Source organism: Pimephales promelas, chromosome 9 (genome assembly GCF_988280905.1).
Source record: "Pimephales promelas chromosome 9, fPimPro1.hap1.1, whole genome shotgun sequence".
Classification (NCBI taxonomy): domain Eukaryota; kingdom Metazoa; phylum Chordata; class Actinopteri; order Cypriniformes; family Leuciscidae; genus Pimephales; species Pimephales promelas.
This window is the reverse complement of record NC_142777.1, coordinates 27581386-27601960: the sequence shown is the minus strand read 5'-3', so window position 1 is coordinate 27601960 and position 20575 is coordinate 27581386. Positions and strand designations below refer to the sequence as shown.

At 36.7% G+C, this 20575-nt stretch overlaps 1 protein-coding gene across 5 annotated transcripts in view; it reads left to right on the top strand.

Moving 5' to 3' along the window:
- The first annotated feature begins 233 nt into the window (after nucleotides 1–233).
- The window catches only part of drp2 (dystrophin related protein 2), a 148015-nt gene continuing 127673 nt past the window's right edge, over nucleotides 234–20575 (top strand). For 4 of the 5 annotated variants that reach the window (XM_089134942.1, XM_039655185.2, XM_089134943.1 and 1 more), the window contains exon 1: nucleotides 234–783. The gene's annotated coding sequence lies outside the window, so the exon portion shown is untranslated. The remainder of the gene's footprint in view (nucleotides 784–20575) is intronic. The other variant, XM_089134944.1, reaches the window with a different exon arrangement.

Here is a 20575-nt window from a genome sequence, read left to right as displayed (position 1 = left end):
TTTTAACATTTAAAAAGCCTGATTGTACTGAGAATTTTAAGATGATCACACATATTTGCACCATTTGATGAAGACCTAAATTGTAAAAATGAAAAAGAAAATTGTAGAATTTTCAATAGGTTGGTTTGTTCAAAAACCTCAAACTGGACTTTGTGGTTTGAAAGCAAAGGATATACATTATGCTTCTCGCTATAAAGGCTGCTCCTTTAAAATTCAATAAAGACCATTGTTTCCCACAGGAACACTAAGCATTCCCTAGGTAACTTGGTCCAAGTGCATCCTAGGAAATCTCAGCATCATGGTAGTGTGAGCAAAGCTCTACGGCTTTCCGTTGTACAGCTCGTCTCATAGATGCGAGCGCCTTCCTTCAACTCAACGTGACACATCTTCGTGTTTATGACGGGCTCTGGAGATGCCTCGCGACAATGTTTCGCTTCTCTCGACCGTGCTATTTTCAGCGATAGCTCGTCACGATGCCGTCCAGCAAACTTCATCTGGAGTGAATGAAGAATATGCGCACTCCGGGATTACAGTTGATGCGTTATCATGAATTGAGGCAGGTGCAGAACTTCAAACGATGAATTCCACGAGCCCAAAACTACGCGATATCTCCCTTGCTCGGCTGATGTCCTAGTTCATGTATGAGATTATTTGCTCACCGCCGACTGTGTTCATCACTACTCCACTCTCATCCCGCAGCTTTGCTCTTTTTATCTGAGCGTCCGTGGAAAATGGAAATCTGAAGTGCTTTTTTTTGCTTTTTCTCACCTTTCAAAAGAAACGGTAAGACACTATTTGCTGTACTTCACAAGTGTGTTGATTGTTAGAACTGTAAAGCTTTTTTGTTTCAATTTAGGGACGCGCGATAAATTATTCTAGTGATGTGCACTAGGCTGATTATTATCAATACCAACTCGTGTGTAGGCTAGGCCTGTTAACTGTCAATCTTTAATCTTGTTTTGCCGGTTGACGTGTTCAGTGCAGCAAACCTTGGTTTATATTTTCCGATGATCTAAAAAATATTTGGCAAGTGATGCTTAAATTATTTGACATTCATCTGTCAGTGACTTTATGAGGTTATTAAGTAAATGCTATGTAATTGGGATGTTAACGTAATAGGCTACGTTCTGGTTTTGAAACGTATTCCTGTTTCATCCGTTCTTTTAATAGGCTAGTACTTAAAGTAGCCTATTTTATTGTGATTTTAAATTTTGCAAAAGAGCGAAAGTAAACAAAATACAAAATATACAACTCAATGAATGATAATATCAGCAGGAGAAAAAAACAATTTGAATAACTATTAATAGGCTATCATCTTCCATTAATAACAATAATATATAAAGAACATAGAAAAGGGAAAAAAATAAGAGCAACAAGGGTTTCAGAACACAAGCAAAAATTCAGTAGAGGGCAGAGAAATCATTACTGTTCAGAGTCAGTGTTAAACTAAATGATCCAGAATTGGTTGCCATATATTATAAAATGTGTCGAGGTTACTCATAATTCCATACTGCACTCTCTCCATGTAGAGTATCCCAGTGAGGCGAGTCAACCAGGTCTTGAACTGAGGAACAGTATCTGATTTCCAGAGTCTTAGAATGATGCTCTGAGCAATAATCATTCCATAAGTAATAGTGCTTTGTACAGAAACATTATGGTCTGATAAAGAAATAGAGAACAGAAGGAGACATTCTTTCTTTGGTTGCATAATTGGCCTCTGGATCAGGGTTGACCACAAAACCATACATGTCAGAGAACCACCAAAACTCGTAAAGCTTAGGGCATGTCCAAAAGAGATGGGTAAGAGAGCCCTCTGCCGATTTACACCGGTCACATGTAGGAGAAACGGTGGGGAAAATTTGATGTAATTTATCATTTGAAAAGTGCAATCTATGCATCACCTTAAATTGAATTAACTGATGTCTGGAGTTAATGGAGCAAGAACAAACCCTGCTAAGTCTTACCTCTGCTCCGACACTTGTGTATCCAATTCCTAGAAGGTCCTCAGTGCAGAACATGAAATCCAGGGGGAGGAGTTGGATCCAGATCCAACTCCTCCCACCTTTATTATACCTATACATACTTATCTCTGCCCCCGATCCCTAACCCTACCCATCTCTGCCCTCTGATCCCTAAGCCTATACCGATCTCCACCCCTTAGATCTGGATCCAACTCCGCCCCCTGGATCTCGTGTACTGCAATGAGGTGCTACTGCCAATTCCTCCTCCCAAGCATTTTTTTAAAGAATGTGTAGAGTAACTAATTTCTTCAGAAAACACTGAAACAAAGTAGGCACTGCATGGTGTACATAATCTCTAATCTGTAAATGTTGAAAACATTGGTGTGTTGTGGGTAGAGTAAACTTCTATTTTAATTGAGAAAAAGAATCAAAATGTTTGTTAATGTATAAATTCTTCAAGGTAACAATACCATTCAGCCTCCATATTGAATGTTGCATCTGAGAGAGAAGGAGGAAATGTGTGATTTCGGTATACTGGGGCGAAAATAGCAGTGTCAGGTAATCTGCAGACTTTCTTAATTTGGTGCCATTTTTTTTCAAGTGATTTGAAACAATAAAGTTATCCACCCTATCAGATGTAGGTAATACGGGAGCTGAAATGTATTTATAACACCATTTTTTTCAATGGCAACCCAACTCCTTCCAATAAACAAGGGCCCTTGTATTCACTGCCCAATAATAATGCAAGAAGATAACCCTAGCCAACCCTTATCCTTTGGTTTCTGTAGGCCTAAATGTATTTTTGATATTCGGTGAGCTTTAAAACCCCAGATATAAGGCAGGATAATTGAATCTAACGTTTTGAAAAAAAGACTTTGTCCAAAAAATAGGAATGTTTTGAAATAGATACAAGAATCTAGGCAGAGAGACCATTTTAACAGTGTTTATACGGCCCATCATAGAAAAAGGAAGAGTTCTCCATTTGTTAATGTCTATTGAAATCCTAAACATTCAGAAGAAAATACAACTTAAAAATGAATTTAGGGTTTTTGGGCAAAACAACTCCAAGATACTTAAGTCTGTCTGTAATTTTGAAAGGGAGATTTTGTAGGAATTCAGTATCAATATCACATAAATATATGAATTCACTCTTCTGAAATTAATTGTAGATCCATAGACTGTACCAAAAGATTCCATAAGATCTAACAGCTAAGGGACTTACTGCTCAGGATTTGACAGAAAGAGAACAACAACAACATATAATGTTAATCCATGACACAAAATGACTACCAAACCCACCTAATCAAAAGCCTTGTCTGCGTCTAAGCATAGAGCAGCCACTTTAGAGCCTCTTTTATATTTATGGTATATTATGTTTATTAATCTTCTAACATTAAAAAAATGAAAATCTATTAGGAACAAAACCAGTTTGATCCATATGTATTTATTTAACCCATAGCTAATCATTTTGTAAAAATTGGAATGTCAGAGTTAAGTAATGCAATATGTCTATAAGATCAGTCTCATCCCTATACCCTCTTTTAATATTAGTGAAATATTAGCATTGTATAATGTGTCAGGCAATTTTTGAGTTTCAAGAGAACGAGTGAACATCCTCAGTAAAAGGGCAGCCAGCTTTCCATAATATTTTTTTTTTATATAATTCAATGCCATAAAAGATCTTATAGAATCAACAATCTCTGGGATAGTAATTTCAGAGTTTAAAGCATCACAGGCAGCGTCACTCAATTTAGGAAGATTCAAATGCCCTAGCCAATTAGAAATGTCCCTAATCCCTAAAGCGATCATTTATATTTTTAGGATCCACAAGCATATCCCCTGCTTTTGATTTTATTTTGTGTATGGCTTTATTTGCTTGTAAACTCCTCAGCTGTCACACCAGCAATTTATGGGGCTTATCCCCTAACTTAATTTTTTTTTGTCTTATCCTCAACAATTGTTCCCATACCTGTCCTGATAAAATAGTAAGCATATTCTGCAAGGTAGTGGAAATTCTATAGGAGATAGTTCCTCTTCTATTTCTGCAAGGCCCGTTTGGCTCGTCTGTCCGAAGACTCAAAAAAGATTATATGACCCCTAATCACAGTCTTAAAAGATTCCCATAAAGTGGAGTCAGTGACTTCAGAATTATCATTAATATCTAAATCTGAGATTAGTAAAACGAATCATCAGAGAGTAGAGAAGGATGAAAACGGCAGCAATATGGTTTACTCTTATGGCCAAGACCAAGAACCACTGAAGTCAGAGAATGATCAAAGATTAAGATGTTGTAATTGTCTGAGGAGATCACGTTTGATATAAGTTTTTAGTCAAGTAAAATATAATCTATTCAGACAAAGACTTAAAGAATAATCTCTACCTGTGGGGTGTATCAGTCTCCATTTATCAACAAGATTCATAGAGGACATGAGGTTATTTAAAACTATGGGGGCAGAAGGTAACTTGCTTATTTGGGCTGACCTGTAAATAAAACATTATCAAGCACACAGTTAAAACCACCACCTAAAATAACATGCAAATCAACAGAATCAGACAGTAAATTAAATATTTTACCAAATAAAGTAGGGTCATCAAAGTTAGTTCCATATATTTTAAGAGGTGTAACATGAAATAAAGTAAATGTAACCAGTTACCAATATATATATATATATATATATATATATATATATATATCGACCATTTAAATCATTCAAAGTAGAAGCATGTCAAAAAGAAACTGTCTTAAGGATTAAAATTGCAGCTCCTCTTGTCTTGCTAGAGAATGTGGACTGAAAGATATGGCCAACCCAGCTACATTTAAGCATATTCTCTCTCGTAGGCCTAATATGGGTCTCCTGTAAGTACATCACATCAGCAGACAGAGATTTCAAATGCGAGAATACTTTAGCTCGCTTGATCACATGTACGTTCCAGCTGGTAAAAGTGATGCCACTGCCCAGCTGAAGTATTTCTGCCTTTATTTGAAAGTGATGAATACGGGCTATAATCGCCCACTGATTCGTGCATTACACGCATAGCTAAATAACATGCCTACCTCGTGATGACAAGCCGGAGCGAGCTACCGAGCAATACAAAATATTTTGCAGTGCCTGGTTGTGGAAGAAGACAGTCGCTGCATAAGCTTCCTCTGGATTCCAATACGACTGCATGGATAAACTTTATTTTTAAAGACGTTCCAGGGGGTGATGAGGGTAAAACATTGTCCGTCTGTTCGCTTCATTTCACTGAGGATTGTTTTGTAAACAAGACTGGATTTGCAGACAGATTAAGATTAAAGAACGGTGCTGTGCCGTCTATATTTGGATCTGACAGGACTGGTACAACACACACGACTCTGGGTCGAACATGTATGGGTGAATCATTCTGGTTGCCATTTTACAACATTCGATGTTTTCAAAAGAATTTCCCCCCATGTGCACCGAGTTAGTTGAAACTCATTATAATATGCAAAACTGTTATCCACTCATAGCAGTGGGTGTTTACTTCCATGTCTTCAGTGCGAGACGCCCATAAAAAATTGAGTGTTTTTGAGCTAGGCTAAAAACTAGGGTAGAAAATAGCCTTTACGCCTTATTCACGGCAGCGCCATCTTTGATTTTTAATGAGAATGAAAGCGAGGCTGTGAGGGATAGACTTGCATCTCTTCAATGGGCTGTATTGTTATTTAATGTGTTTTCGGGTTGTTCTGCTCATGAAACACTGGAAAAATATCTTTCAAAGAAATGTCAGTTGACAAAAAACTCCCGACAATGTAAGCTGTGGAAAATTGTGAATAATCTAGCCGCTTTATTCAGCTTTTTACAGCGGATGCCATTGGAAACACCGTAAGACTATCCCGCACAGCCTCACTTTCATTCCTGTCATGCATGGCGCTGCTCTGAATAAGGTCTATTACCTATTCATTTTGATGTTTTTGAATGCAAAAACCAAGCGAATGCCATAAGTTGACCTCAGACAACAATATAATAAAATAAAAAAATCCAGTTCATGACCCCTTTAAAGTTTTTGAAAAGTCATCGAAATTGCGAGTGAATGTAAATTCCTCTAGTTATGCTCGGCATGGAGGCTTGTTCACAAGTTAATATAATTTGTTTGAAACTGTAATTCAAAAGAGTGGTACCTGACTTATAGCAATCTCTATTAAATATCCTGAATATACTAGTGCAGTAATCATGAACTGTTCAAAATGGAAATGATTTTGTCTCAGTATGTGGGAACCATGAATGTTCAATTATTCTGTGTAATTTGAAAATGCATTTACCAATCATTCAAAATGTATTCCTTTTGTCACAACCCTTTCTTTTTCCTCAGATCATGCATGTCCATTTCCTCTCTTTAAGTAGTCATTGTGTACGTGACGAACAGCAAGTGTTGTCTGATGACACTTTTTGAAATGAGTTTTGACAAGACCATTTATTGGTGCAGTGTGCCATTATTTGTAACTCATTTTCTTAGTGATCTTGTTTTCCCTACGCACATCATCAGCATATACTTTTGGATATTATTTATTTGCTCAGACGGTGGCTTACACAAAGAATTATCGGGGGAAGTTTACCTTGTTTTTTTTTTTGCCTCACTTAGAAGAGGGATCTAAAAATGTCAGGAGTATGGCAACAGATTCGGTGAAAGATAAATTATAAACTATTTAAAGTTTGCTTTGAAGGTTCTGCAGATACTGTGCATCAAAATTCAATGGCCTTGGTTTCACAGACAAGGCTTAGATTGAGCCAGGCATAAAAATTAGTTAAATTAAGACGTGCCTCACTTGAGACAAAACAATGGCACTGACTAAGGTACATAGATATAAAATAAATGTATATGACGGCAAATATATTTAAAAAAATAACTAGATTTGTATATCCTGAAGGGAATGCCAGTTCTTGCGAGGCAGAAAACAATACTGAATACTTAACTAGAATGTTTGATGAATATCAATACAGTGCCTTGCCAATACTGTGATAAACACATCTGTCTAGCTTCTTCTAGTCTTGTGAGTTGTACAGAGCATATAATGTAGGTTATATAAATTGGTATTCTTATTTTCCTCCCGTCTGGCTTTTGATGTTTTGCCTGCAATCACATGACCTCTTGTGGAAAGTTGTGATAGGATATGACCCAGTAGTCAAGGGTTATGGCAAATATGGCTCTGAATTGTGTAAGTTGAAAAGCAGAGTCATACTCGGTCATCACAATCACTTTTGACTGGCAGCAGCATCAGCGGTGGCCTCATCTCCAACTACGCTGGAATAAAGCATTTTAGTCCTGTGAGAAACGGTTTTGTAATGATACGCGTCAGCAGAGTCTCGCCTTTGATAAGCACCTTTCCGTGCTTTCCCCTGGCCGTGAGACACGTCCTGTTCTCTGGAAGTGAAAAAAACAGGCCAATCACTCCCCTGTTCCTTTCCATCATCCACATGCTGTGTTAAAAGAAAGGATGACCAGACAGAAAGAGGTGCAAAGAATGAGGATAGAAAAGCAATTTGCTAACTCCATAAATCCAGCCACCTAGGGTACCTGACCCCAGAGATAGAAGCAGGAGGCCATTATTTAAACTCGGGTAACCAATGCTCTCCTATTAACATTGAAAGGGCTGGTGTCTGCTGGTTGTCTGCTGTGGCACATTTATGTGTTTTATTTACTGCCTCGTACCGCATGGCCTCATGCGCAGGGCCCCCGAAAACTAGCTTAGACTGAAACTCAGAAGATGGCCTTAATATGGATTGATAACGGGACACAAAGTACGTCTCCACAAGTTGCAGAATGCTAAAACTGCAGAGGTGATGCCTGTGAAAGCCTGTTATTATTTTAGGTGGTGATATCAAATCTGTGTGTATGTTTGTTTATTGGATGGGGAAAGAGAAATTGATGTAAAAAAGAAAAGAATAAAAGAAACCCCCTTTTGTGGGGGTGCTGTGGAGTAGGTAAAGACCCATATAGTGCAAGTCATGAGTTATTACCACCACACGTTGTATTATTTCTGCAATTCACTTTGGATAAAATCCTCTGCTGATTAATATTTATTTTAAATACGTTTATTATTTAGAATAAATTATTACAATTTAAAATAACATTTTTCTACTTTCTACTAAATTGCATATTCTTGTGATGGAATGAATTTTCAACATCACTACTCCACATTATCCCATATGAAATCATTCTAATATACTGATTTGGAGCTTTAAAAAATGTTTTATATTATTAATGCTGAAAACAGTTGTGTTACTTAATGTGTTTGAAAGTTGAAAAGAAAATTCTTATCCTTTTTCTTATTCTTATCCTTTTTGTATCCTTGCCCACGGGCAAAAAGAGGTTTATTAACAAAACAGTTATTGTAAAAGTGGGATTATCACTGAAAATTGTTTCGTAGGTTGTATACTAAACAGCATTATGGTTAAAAATGTAACACTATGTCAACAGCTTTTTTACCTGTACCAAAGACTTAAGATATTAGATATACTGTATGCGAAGTTGTTTTGCTTCAGGGGGTTGGGTGAAACTGATAAAACGGCAGTTTCCTTCTTTCTTCTGTTTGGCCTAAAACACTGTCATTCAGTTTGAAAAAGTTACTACGAACACTGAGGTTTTTCATTTTTTCCATCTCTATATTTTCTCTATGTTTATGATTCTTTGCTAACAACGTGCTGGATCATTCAGTGGAAACAAAAATAATTCATTCCCGATACACGTTTACTCTTTGAATCCTTGCACCCAGTAACAAAACAAGTTGATGCCGTTAAATTTGCTAAGAAGTTTTATTGAAATGCCTTGTCTTCAAAAAAGGGGAAAAAAAAAGAAAGAAACCACATGAAAATCTTTTTTTCCCAGAGGAATCCAAATGGAGTTACTTATGCACAATGTCCATGCTGCTCATTTCCATAACATGAAAGTGAATGGTGACCACAGTTGACAAACAAGCTTTTCACACAAAGCTCTTGAAAGGTTTCTGAATATTTTAAATATAGTGGATATTCAAATAAACATCTTTTTTGGTGTTCCACAAAAGAAATGTTGTACTGGTTTAGAAAAACTTAAAACTGCACTCAAAAAGATGCTGGGTTGTTTTAACCCAATTTGGGGTAAAATATGGACAAACCCAGCCATTGGGTTAAAAATTGAATTTAAAAATATAACCCAATGGCTGGGTTTGTCCATATTTTACCCAAAATTGGGTTAAAACAACCCAGCATTTTTTTAGAGTAAAAAAAGACAAATGTGCCCCTTTAAGACTTATTATAATACCTCCAGATAAATCAAATATTCTGATACGCCTTGAGAACAAAGTTTTGTTTTCCCCTTTAAATGTACCAGAGAACTGTAGTGAACTCTGTCCTTTAAGGACAAAGTTGAATAAAGGATGAGTAAGTGTTCGATTTGGTGACTGCACTTCAATCCTGGTCACTCTTTCTCTTTTATCTTCCCTCTTGTTTATGGAGTGGGACACCACTGTCTCAGTATTACAGATGCGTGCTCTGAAAAGATATCAGGCATCCAGAAAAGTCTATCAGGCTGACACTTCTGTGGCTGAGTGAGAAAAACGGCAGTATTTCTTCATCCCGTGTCAGAACCTGTTTGGTCTGACAAACTGGCATGCTGTGGGAGATTAGAGAAGAATGCAGTGTTACCACCTCGAATAAATATTTATAGCTTCTCATTTTCTTTAAGACTGTCAAAGGACAGATTGAATATGGAACAGATAATAATAATGGTGACTATACACAGCGAAGATGTTGACTGAGGTGTTGTTGGCTGCTGTGTTTTGACTGTTAAGAATGCTTAATCGTTCAGTTTGATTTTAAAATGTCATACCTAGACCTTCTTTGGACTGCAGTTGTACAACAAGCTGACTATAGACCATTTTGTGAGACGTAAACAACACTGGTCCAGGAGCACTTCCTGTTTCATTTTTTTAACACTACATAAACGTTGGAATAAAATACAACCAACAGAACGTATGCGACTGAATCAAAAAGTTAAACAAACATCTTTAAGATGTTTTCTTTACATTTGAAATAAAGAAACCATTTACAAACTGAAACAGGAAGTGTTTCTGGAGAAGTGTTGCTTAGGCTACATCTTGCAAAATAGTCTATATTCTCAAGTAGGGGAGAGCAGGGCACAACCTAACGCATTTTGGTTTTGGCTCAATTAATTAAAAAATAATTAGGTTAGATTATTTTTTTTTACTCAAGCAACATACACATCTCTGCTACAAATGAACACTTAAAGTTTTTTTCTAGGACCTACCATTTTCGTACAGTTGGACTGAAAGTGACAGAAGTGCAAATGTTTCAACTTACCCCATATGCGGGGTTAATTGTAACAGACAGAGTTGTTAGTTGTAACACACATAATTCAGTACTATTTCATTTGTATAGATTGATGTTGTTTGTACATCTGTATATCCATACATCCATCCCTCATCAAATCATCCTTCTATTGTGGATCAATATCATGGATAGAGACGTAGAAAAGGGCTGCACAGTTTTGAAATAAATAATAATAAATACAATTATAAATATTGCAATTGCAATTAAATTAGATTTGTGTGTGGCAGCTGCATGTACAATTATTATTATTAATAATAATAACAACAGTAATAATAATACAAATGAGCTCAAAATAAAAATTTAAAGGGTTTATTACATTAAAAACAGGCCATATTTTTAATAAATAAACAAGTTATCATTCATAGTACACTAAATTTTAAACATTTTAATTTCCAACATTGTTTGTGAAAGTCCAACAAAGTTAAATGAAACCTGAAAAGTTGTGTGGCTCCGTTTTCATTTGATTATCATTGTACACTTGGCGGCTTAGTTGTAACACGCTGTTACAACTAACCCCGCTGCAGTATTACATATTTTAAAAATGGCCTAGCTAACAGTCGCTAGGAATTGCTGACATGTTTCAAAACGTTGCTATGTTTGAGCCAACAAGACAGTGATTAAGGCAATATAAAGTTAGATTTGGAAGTGTATACATCCAACCCAGATACCGAAAAAAATCTATCACTCTTTGTCCAGTATCTTCACGAAATATAATCAAATCTTCCGGCGAATTCGCGGGAGACCGTCTTCTGGCAGCAAGAAAAAAATAGCGGAAAGACGGCCGGTTTGATCCTGACGAACTATGTAAAAAGTCTGTTACATTTAACGCGTTAGGTTGTGCCCCGCGCGCTCCCCTACACTGTCCAGGGACTTGGCCATGTTCAGTTGTCTTGTTGGCTGCTCATAATTACTTTTGCTATATAACTTTTTTTTTGTTCAAAATTAATAACCTTTAAACAAGTCAATACATCATCAATCCTTCTTCCAAAACATGTTTTTGTCTTACTCTGATTCACTATAGTGAGCCTATTATAAGTCTCTTATATTTTAGACAGGATGGGATGGTTTTCGCAAAAAAAATGTGTAGATTTGTCACTCGCTCGTGCGATTATTGTTATATCTGTAAATAGAGAAACTTTGCTCCGGCCACTTTAACGTGTGTATGGTGTGTGAGTTGCCCCTCAAACCTAATAAACTCGTAAGATAAACATTATAAAACGACAATGACAGTTGTCTTGGCTTTTCAGAGACGACGAGAAATGAGGTATTTGAAATGTTGGAAAAGCAACTAGGAGATGGCTTTTTTATTTTTAAGTATTATAGCTGGCGAGTAAGGCATTTTATTGAACAGATAAATTGCCATGTAGCTCTCTAACAGAGTTCAATGGAACTCATCGCCTGTGAAGGGTCATTTTGTAATGGATTGTTGTAGCGCTGTGCTGGGTATAGATAGAGTAACGACTTCAGCTTGAAATTCCTTTCCATCTAAATTGGTAGTAGACCTCTTAGCCTAATAGTGAATGTTTTATGAGCAGAAGGATAATTCAACCTCTCTCTTTTTAATTATGAGGAAGAACCAGATGAGAGAGAAACATAGTCACCCACACAGTCATTAAGTTTTAGTAATTTTAGTTCTTCAACATATATTATTTCAACTAATTATCAAAGCAACATTTTTAATTAGTTTTTCCATCTTATATTTATATTTTTACGCTTACACTATATGTTTATACTTAATTTCGATAGTCCATTTTAGACATTCTACTAAGTAACTTTGCAACTAAATGTCAACTAACTCTCATTAATTTGCAAGTACATGCCAATTAGCAGTCATTAGGGAATTAGACTGTCTATTAATATCTGCTAGCTAACACTTTAATTTGATGGTCCCCCAGCAGACATTGTACTGACTAAAAGTAACTACGTCAACTAACTCTCTTTAGAGATTTCGTATCCTGTTGCGCCCTTTCTAGGCCATGATCAGCGACTAATCGACGACTCGACGTTGAGTTTAAAGCGTCATGGCAGAGGATTAATATCGACTAGTCTGTGCAACCCCTAGTGCCAGCTATGCTTTAATCCCCAACCTCATTATAATCACGTTGCAGATAACTATATCATATTTAGTAAAAGTTTTTTTGGCTTTCTGATGATTTCATCACCTTCTATACACAGCTACTTTTATATCACCACAAACATCCAATTATGCATCAGTCGTTGAGGAAACTGCATTAGACCAGCATTTGGATGGGCTTTTAGAGCTGGTTTTTCAAATATTGCAGCACTCTCCTCTCTTATAGTGCAAGATATTGTTACGGACTGTGACTCAAACTGGAACCATGACTTGCAATCAATAACATTAGTGCATTAGAACGGACTACTGCAGTGCATTACTTTTAATTTGTCTTAATGGCCCAAGGCATTCAGCAAATTTCTATGTTTGGCCGTCTCTACATCTTTTTTTTTGTGAAAGCACAGTATACAGTGGTCTTTATGACGGTTTCTGTACCCATTTAAATGGGTGTGAATGTTTTAAAATGATCAGTTCAAGTTTTGTGTAAGCCAATGCATACTAATTATAGTCATCAGCTGTTGAATTGCCTTGTATTCAGGTCAATGAGCCTTGAGATTTTCTTGGTCATGTGCATGGGTGTTAAAAAGATTTATTGGAGCTTTTTTACCTCTAGATTCAGGTAGGAGAAAAATGTAATTGCTTTTGGTACAGGCTTGTCACTGACTCAGCAGTGCATACATGTAATTGTGTGTTTGTGGTTTGTAGATATTCTAGATGTGTATAAACTGCCTTCTTAAGATATCACAAAACCTTGTTAATATCAAGCAGGCAATAACATACTTCTCTGTGTAGCTGGCATTTAAATGTCATATCAAAGAATGGTTTTGAAAGATTTGAGCTTCACTTTCCTTCAAGATTGGTTGGTAATAACTTTCTTTGGCAACTGTCAAGTGTTCAGTCTCTTTCCCACTCCAGTCAATCATGAGTTCTGTGAATAGGTTTGTGATTGAAATGTACCAATCAAAACGGGAATTCATATAAAAGAGGCAAAAAGAACATGCAGCTACTTTAGAAATAGTGTTAAAAGATTATTTTTAAATCTATGGATGTGTTTCCCCCCCAAAAAAAGAAAGTTTGGGCTCGAGTTGGAATGATGGAATGCAATTGGAAGAACCGATAGCCTAAATGATGAAATGATGGCTCCAGAAAGAAAATACTTGGAGATACCTGGAATAAACAGTCGCTTTCAGTCAGAACTCAGTTTGATAATCTCTGTGCAGTGTTTTTCTTGGGTCAATACAGGTGGGAGGATATTGTTTATCAAAGCCAGGCATAGTATGTCTAAGGCCTAATGCCGCTTTATGATTTATCAAGCTGAAAATGTCAGTCCGCCTCACTGTAATTAATTCTGTCTGATTTTATTTGGAGTCTGCATTGTAAAATGTTCTTCATTAGTGGCATGTGTCAATACATTGCACATAGTTTCTCGACTGGAATGGGAGGAGATGGGCGGCATTCATTAAAAGGGAATGGTTTCAGATCATTTCCTATCAAGATGTTGGTTATTCTTTGATTTGGAGGACAGAAAGACCTCTACAGGCGTCAAGTTATTCTTCTAATTAGCATATACAAAACCTGTTCAGAGCAACTTGCCTGCCAGCTTCTTAAAGGGATAGTTCATTCAAAAAAGTTCATTTTTTTACTGTTTTGTTCTCTTGCTTTAAAGCATGGTTGAGCTTCTGTTTGTGTTAGCTGATCAATACATACACAGAATGTGAATAAAAGCATGAAGCGTTAAAGTGTTAGTTGCGTAGTCAATGGAGGGTCAGAAACCTCTCGTTGAACGAAAGTCTTTCGGGTTTAAAATGACATTATTGTTGAGTGATTCATTTTTGGGGAACTATCTCTTTAAACCTTGCAGTTTGACAGCATGTGAAGGGAAGGATTGCTTTGTATAACTAGAAGTATAATCATGTATCAATTCTAAGTTTTAATTTAGACAATCTGGACTACTGGTTATTTAAAGTAAAATGCAAGACAATCATTTCAAGAAGAAATGTCATAGTGAACAAATTTTCCTACAGTTCAAATATTTTTGCCAGTTTTAACAAGATTACAGTGAGTGGATTATACAACTATACGGCTTTCTTAAATCTGACACTCCTGTCACAGATGTGAAGCCTAAGCAGTGATCGTCTTCATAAAAATGGCATTTATGTCACTGCTGCTATATATTAAACGGGCTATAAAAAGAAATACGCAATGTGAACGAACATTAAAAAAAGATCAAATGTGCATAGACACTTTTTGCCTGTAGCAACTCAGCAGTAAAACCTGGTTAGCACAAGTAACTTAATACTGTTTAATTGAATCATGTCAAGGACAAAAGCGTCCTAACACTACATTAGAGACACTTCACTTGCTCCCCTAAAATTGATGTTTTAGCCTTTCATAGAGGACATTACAAATCAGTGTTTGCCCTCAAGAGGGAAAATACATCTCATATAGCTAGTAGAGCACAATATTATACCTTGCGTAGTTTTTTGCCAGGTTAACATTCATTCGCCTTCCTGTGACTCATCACATTCCTCATCAAAACAGATCAGGAGAGGGAGAGAGAGAGAGAGAGAGAGAGAGAGAGAGAGAGAGCACTCAGAGGAGATCAGCTCTATAAATAAAAAGGATAAGGCATGATTAGCATACTTCCTGCCCCCTTACTTATGCCAGTGTCTCAGCAGACAGGAGGCAGCAGATTGTTTCAAATATCCGGCCTCTCCAGAGCGCCACAGGCTGTGGCAAACACAGACAGCCTCTTCACGCTATTAGCGCTGTGACCTCCAGAGTGTTAGATCAGGTATTGGGTGCAAAACTAGTGGGGAAGAGGAAGGCTTCGTCACGTGGTGAGGTGCCTGGCTTTAAACTGTCCTCAATCGTACGTGGACGTTCAAAAAGGTCAAAGCCATTCCAACAAAAAAGGTCATGCTTTGGCATAATCACACACCCGGATCATTTGGATCTGGTCTGTTGAACAGCTTGCAGGCTGTCTAGAATTGAAAACTTTAGGTTTGACGAGGGAGAAGGTCAAATCATCATGCCCTGGTAGATACAAAAAGTTTAACAAGAACGCTATCTGAGACAGATAATCTCGTAATTTCGTATATAGATTAGCCACAGGAATACATTTGGACTTTTGTGAGATCACTGTTTCCATAGGTACATACTGTAAGGTTTATCAGCCATCAGGAATGAAGCAACAGACACTAGGGGTGTAACGGTATGTATTCGTATTGAACCGTTTCGGTTCGAGGCTTCCGGTTCGGTACGCATACAAACCGAACGATTATTGCTTGGACCATTTTTCCTGCCGGCAAAATTCGTGCTGACGCGGCCAACACAACGTTGCGCAACATCAAATGGCAAGCGTAATGAAAGCAGAACGAAACTGCGCTACTCGTTATGTGCTTCACGGATCTTTTATCAGTTCGGACCAGCAACATCTGTGCAGCGCGAGCCGATCTCGATCAAGCAACACTGTTAACACACAGCACTAAGTGATCCGGTAAAGAAAACATTTGAATTCGCCACTGAGGTAATAACATCGCTGCGAGATCTAGTGAGATGCATTCACATTTGTCCGTTATTAACCGTAGATCTCTATTAGATCAAACAGCGCTGTCATGGAAACCAGGAAAAACATTGTGCCGTGAATGAACTAGTAATACTTTACGTCCACAGACCAGCAACATTCACCATGGATTTAATCAGACATATACACTAGACCTCACCTTGGATACGGCAGTTCATTAGAACGAATGCGTCAATAGAGCCGCCATCTTGAAACAGGGGAGCCCCTCCACTTTAATGCATCAGCGTCAATGTAGTAGACACAGGTCTAACGCAAATAAAATCACCATAAATCATCATGAATGCGATTTTTCTTGTTTTTTTGGTTTGTTCCAACGGTCAGACATGTATTTATCATTGATTCCAGAAAGAAAAAAAAATATATATATATATATTTTTTTTTAAAAACATTCTTCTTAGTTCAGATTTCATCTGTGAACTTCATACGCTGCACAAAAGTCCACCACCATCAATGAATTCGAAGTAAAGGCAGAGATAGCAGCGTTACCTAGCTACTTCCTATGACAAGACCCCTGTTCCAAGATGGCGGCGGTTTTGACGCATGCTTAGAACCCCCAGGTGAGGTCTAGTGTAAATGTCTATGGGATTTAATATCACTAACTGAAACCAGTTTGGCTGGAATGGTGAAATGCTTTCAAGTACTTCAAACATCTTTTTCCAGCACTTCAAAATTCAAATATTATATAAATAAATATATATTTAAAAGTTATTTTTAATGTGATGACCAAAACATTATTTGTTCATCCTTCAAAGATGATAAACCTGAAAGTTTCAAGATCTAGGAAAACTCGGACTTATTTAAAAATATTTTTTTCTTTAAACAAATAGGAAATTTCTCTGGCATTTCTTTCTTTTTGCTGTATCGAAAACGTACCGAACCGTGACTTTAAAACCGAGGTACGTACCGAACCGTGATTTTTGTGTACCGTTACACCCCTAACAGACACACATCAGGATCAACAACCAGAAAATGATGTGTGAGAGAAGATAAGGAGGATAGAAACAGATTATTACAATTGTTAGCAGAACAAAGCATCCCTTATATACTATATAATGAAAATTATGTCATCAATGACTCACCCGCATGTCGTTCCTAGCCCGTAAGATACTTGATACTTAAAGTAGCTTAAGAAATAAAGACATCATCAAAGTAGTCCATGTGACATCAGTGGGTTAGTTAGTTGTTTTGAAGCATCGAAAATACATTTGGGTCCAAAAATAACAAAAAATACTTTATTCAGTATTGTATTGTCTTCAGGTTCTGTTGTCGAGCCACGTTCAGTGACGCTGCTGACGTGTTATCAGTGCACCTGAGCTTTGTCTACAGTCCGAGGGAGACACACGCTGTAAACAAAACAATCTTCACAAACATGTCTCAGGATTTCGACACAGAGGAAGACTTGCATTTTTTTGTCCAGTCTTATTTATTTGAACCCGAATACATGGACGCGCCAGATACACGTCAGCAGTGTCTCATGTAGGGTTGGGTATCGTTTGAATTTGAACGATTCTGATTCCGATTCCGATTCCTTGTTTCGATTCCGGTTCCTAACGATTCTCGATTCCGATTCTTTTAAGAGGCAGGGTCAAAAAAGTTTAGCTAACCTTGCTAACCAACGGTCTTTCTGAAGGAAATAATCCTTTCTGAAGGAAATACTCCTGTCACAAATACTCCTTCTGTCACAAATTTTGCATTTTTCCGAGATTTCGTTATTTTTAGAAAAGTGAAGCCACACTTTGGACCGCTGACGTAAGCTACTAATGTTCGACTCGCGCGGTTATGCCAACACTTCCAGTAGACGCTTCTTCGTTGGTGTTGTTCAGCGGTTTCTTCTTCCGCTCGGCGGACTGTGAATATCGAAACTAAGAATCGAAATTTTAACTTTTGAACGATTCCGGGAAAAACGAAAAGATAGTCCCGGTTCCAATCGATACTCGATTCTCGATACCCAACCCTAGTCTCATGTCATCAGCATCACTGTGGATTCGCGAATGCTGATTGACAACAGAACCGGAAGACAATATACAATGATGAATAAAGTCGTAGTTTTTGTTATTTTTGGACCAAAATGTATTTTCGATGCTTCAAAACATTGTAACTAACCCACTGATGTCACATGGACTACTTTGATGATGTCTGTATTTCCTTTCTGGACAAGGACAGTATACTGTAATATACATTTTCAAAGGAGGGACAGAAAGCTCTCGGACTAAATCTAAAATATCTTAAACTGTGTTCCGAAGATGAACGGAGGTCTTACGAGCTTGGGACGACATGAGGGTGAGTCATTAATGACATAATTTTCATTTTTGGATGAACTAACTCTTTAATCTGATGCATTTCAGATGTAAGAATAAATTGGATATGAATAAGGAATATGCTGGATAAATGATAAAAAAGATTAATTTATTATTGCTGTTATTGTTGCTATTTATTATTATTCATATTATTTAAATTCAGTTCTTCTATAGACATCATTTCCAGTGATATACCGTCGAAAACTTCAATATGAGTCCAACGAAATTCCACCTGCAGCTATAATTCATTCTCTTTAGTACCGCAGTACAGTGATGGAATTTTATATGATAAAATATGGAGGTGCAATTTGAACAGAGGTTTAAGTATCACAGTTCTCTTGGAAGATGACAAGCAAACAGACTCAATTTATAACCCAGCAAAGACAAAAACAAATGCTGTAGGCAAAATGAAAATAGTTTGTCCTCACTTTCTTGTAATGGTAATACATGGTGATTCTTGTAATAAAGATCAAATGCTCTAATGAGTCACCGCTTAAACTCAGTATGACTATTCAATGTACTGGCTACAAAATGATTTAATGATTTGGTCAGCTGATAGAATCTTCTAGGACTGGATAATTATCAGCTATTTCTATTAAACCATCCTTGATGTTGTTATCCAGTCCTAGAAGACCAGATTCTATCAGCTGCATGCCTTCACCCCTGCAAATAAATAAATAAATAAATAAACAGGAATGTTTTCCCCTTTCATAATAAAATTAATTATTATAATAATAATAGTAATAATAATTAATTATAATAATAATAACAATAATTTTAAAATATAAAATTTAAATATTATTTAAAATGTTATAAAATATTATTTAAATATTATATTATTTAAGATACAATTTAAATATTAATAATAATTTTCATTATAATAAAAAAAATATTTTGTCTTTTATCTGCAGTTTTTCAAAATGAGATTGTTCAAATGTACTGAATTTATTTTCTAAAAATTTCAATTTTCTATCAAATGATACCTACCTTTGGACTCTTCTTGCTATAATAGGTTTGGAGTTATGAGTCTTTTCTTTTGTGTATGTATACTCAAAAAAAAAAAAAAAAAATATATATATATATATATATATATATATATATATAAATGCCTTCAGGGCTTAAGGGGTTAAATAGATTCAGAAGCAGTAGGTAAATGCACTAAATGAATATGTATGAGGAGAGAATTCATTAACTAAACCTTGGCAAACATCATCTACACAATTCTCTATCACACTATTGACAGTCCATGTCATTGTTCTTATTTCAACTGTCGGCACACTAAACCTGGACAGAGAGTGGCTCTCCAAGATAATCAAGACCCAATTATTCTAGTATTTTAGTAAGTTCAATATCCATTAGTTTCTCATCTGTTATTATTGCCTTGCTCCTTCAGGCAGATCTGACCATCATCTGATTTTGTGTGTTACAGTTTTCCCAGTTTATTGAAGCTTCATTTTTTGTTTCATGGCCTTCTTGACATCCTCAATTCTTGATCTGAATTTAAATGCAAATGACCTTCATAAATGATACGTTTCTCTATTGGAGTTGGTTTTATTGGAGGATTGACACCGGGGGCATCTGATGCTAAAGCTGTAATGGATGGCAGAAACGTTGTTGAAAAAACACTGCCTTCAATAATTCCTCAATGCTTGTTCACAGCAGGGTTTTTTTATGTTAGAAAGGCTGGTTTCTTCCTGTACCACATTCCCTCAGCTCCCATCACATCAGTTTTTGAAGAAGCCTCAACATCAAAAGTTATCTCCCAAATACAGGATATCGGTTTCATACAAAAAAGTATTCTCACGTTAATACTCTATAGACTTGAGAGTATGTTTCATGTTACACTCCAATGTATGATACCGGATGATACATTTGAATAAGCCAACACAGCTTTCTGTGTATGTGCATGCACTGTTGCCGTTTGACTTTAGAGGAGAAATATGGGAAGTCTTTGTAACTAGCCAGGTGTGCGCCAGAGGGATTGAGCCTTCAGCGCCGACAGCATTGAAAGAGGAATCGAGAGACTTGGAACATCCTCCAAAGACCAGCTCACAGGAGGCTCTGAATTATATTAATAATGGAGTGTTAGAGGACCGGCTTCGGGCTTTTCGTGGAATCTGCTTTTAGACGAAGGATGTTTTTGTTGACCTATCATTTAATTTAGCAAAACATAGAGGAAGGATCGATTAAACCTGCTCAGTTGGATAAATAAAGGATGCTAACCAAATAATAATCATTTACCTCAAATGCCTCATTTACTTTAATTTATTCTCCTTTGATGCATCTGGTGATATTGTCAAAAATCAATT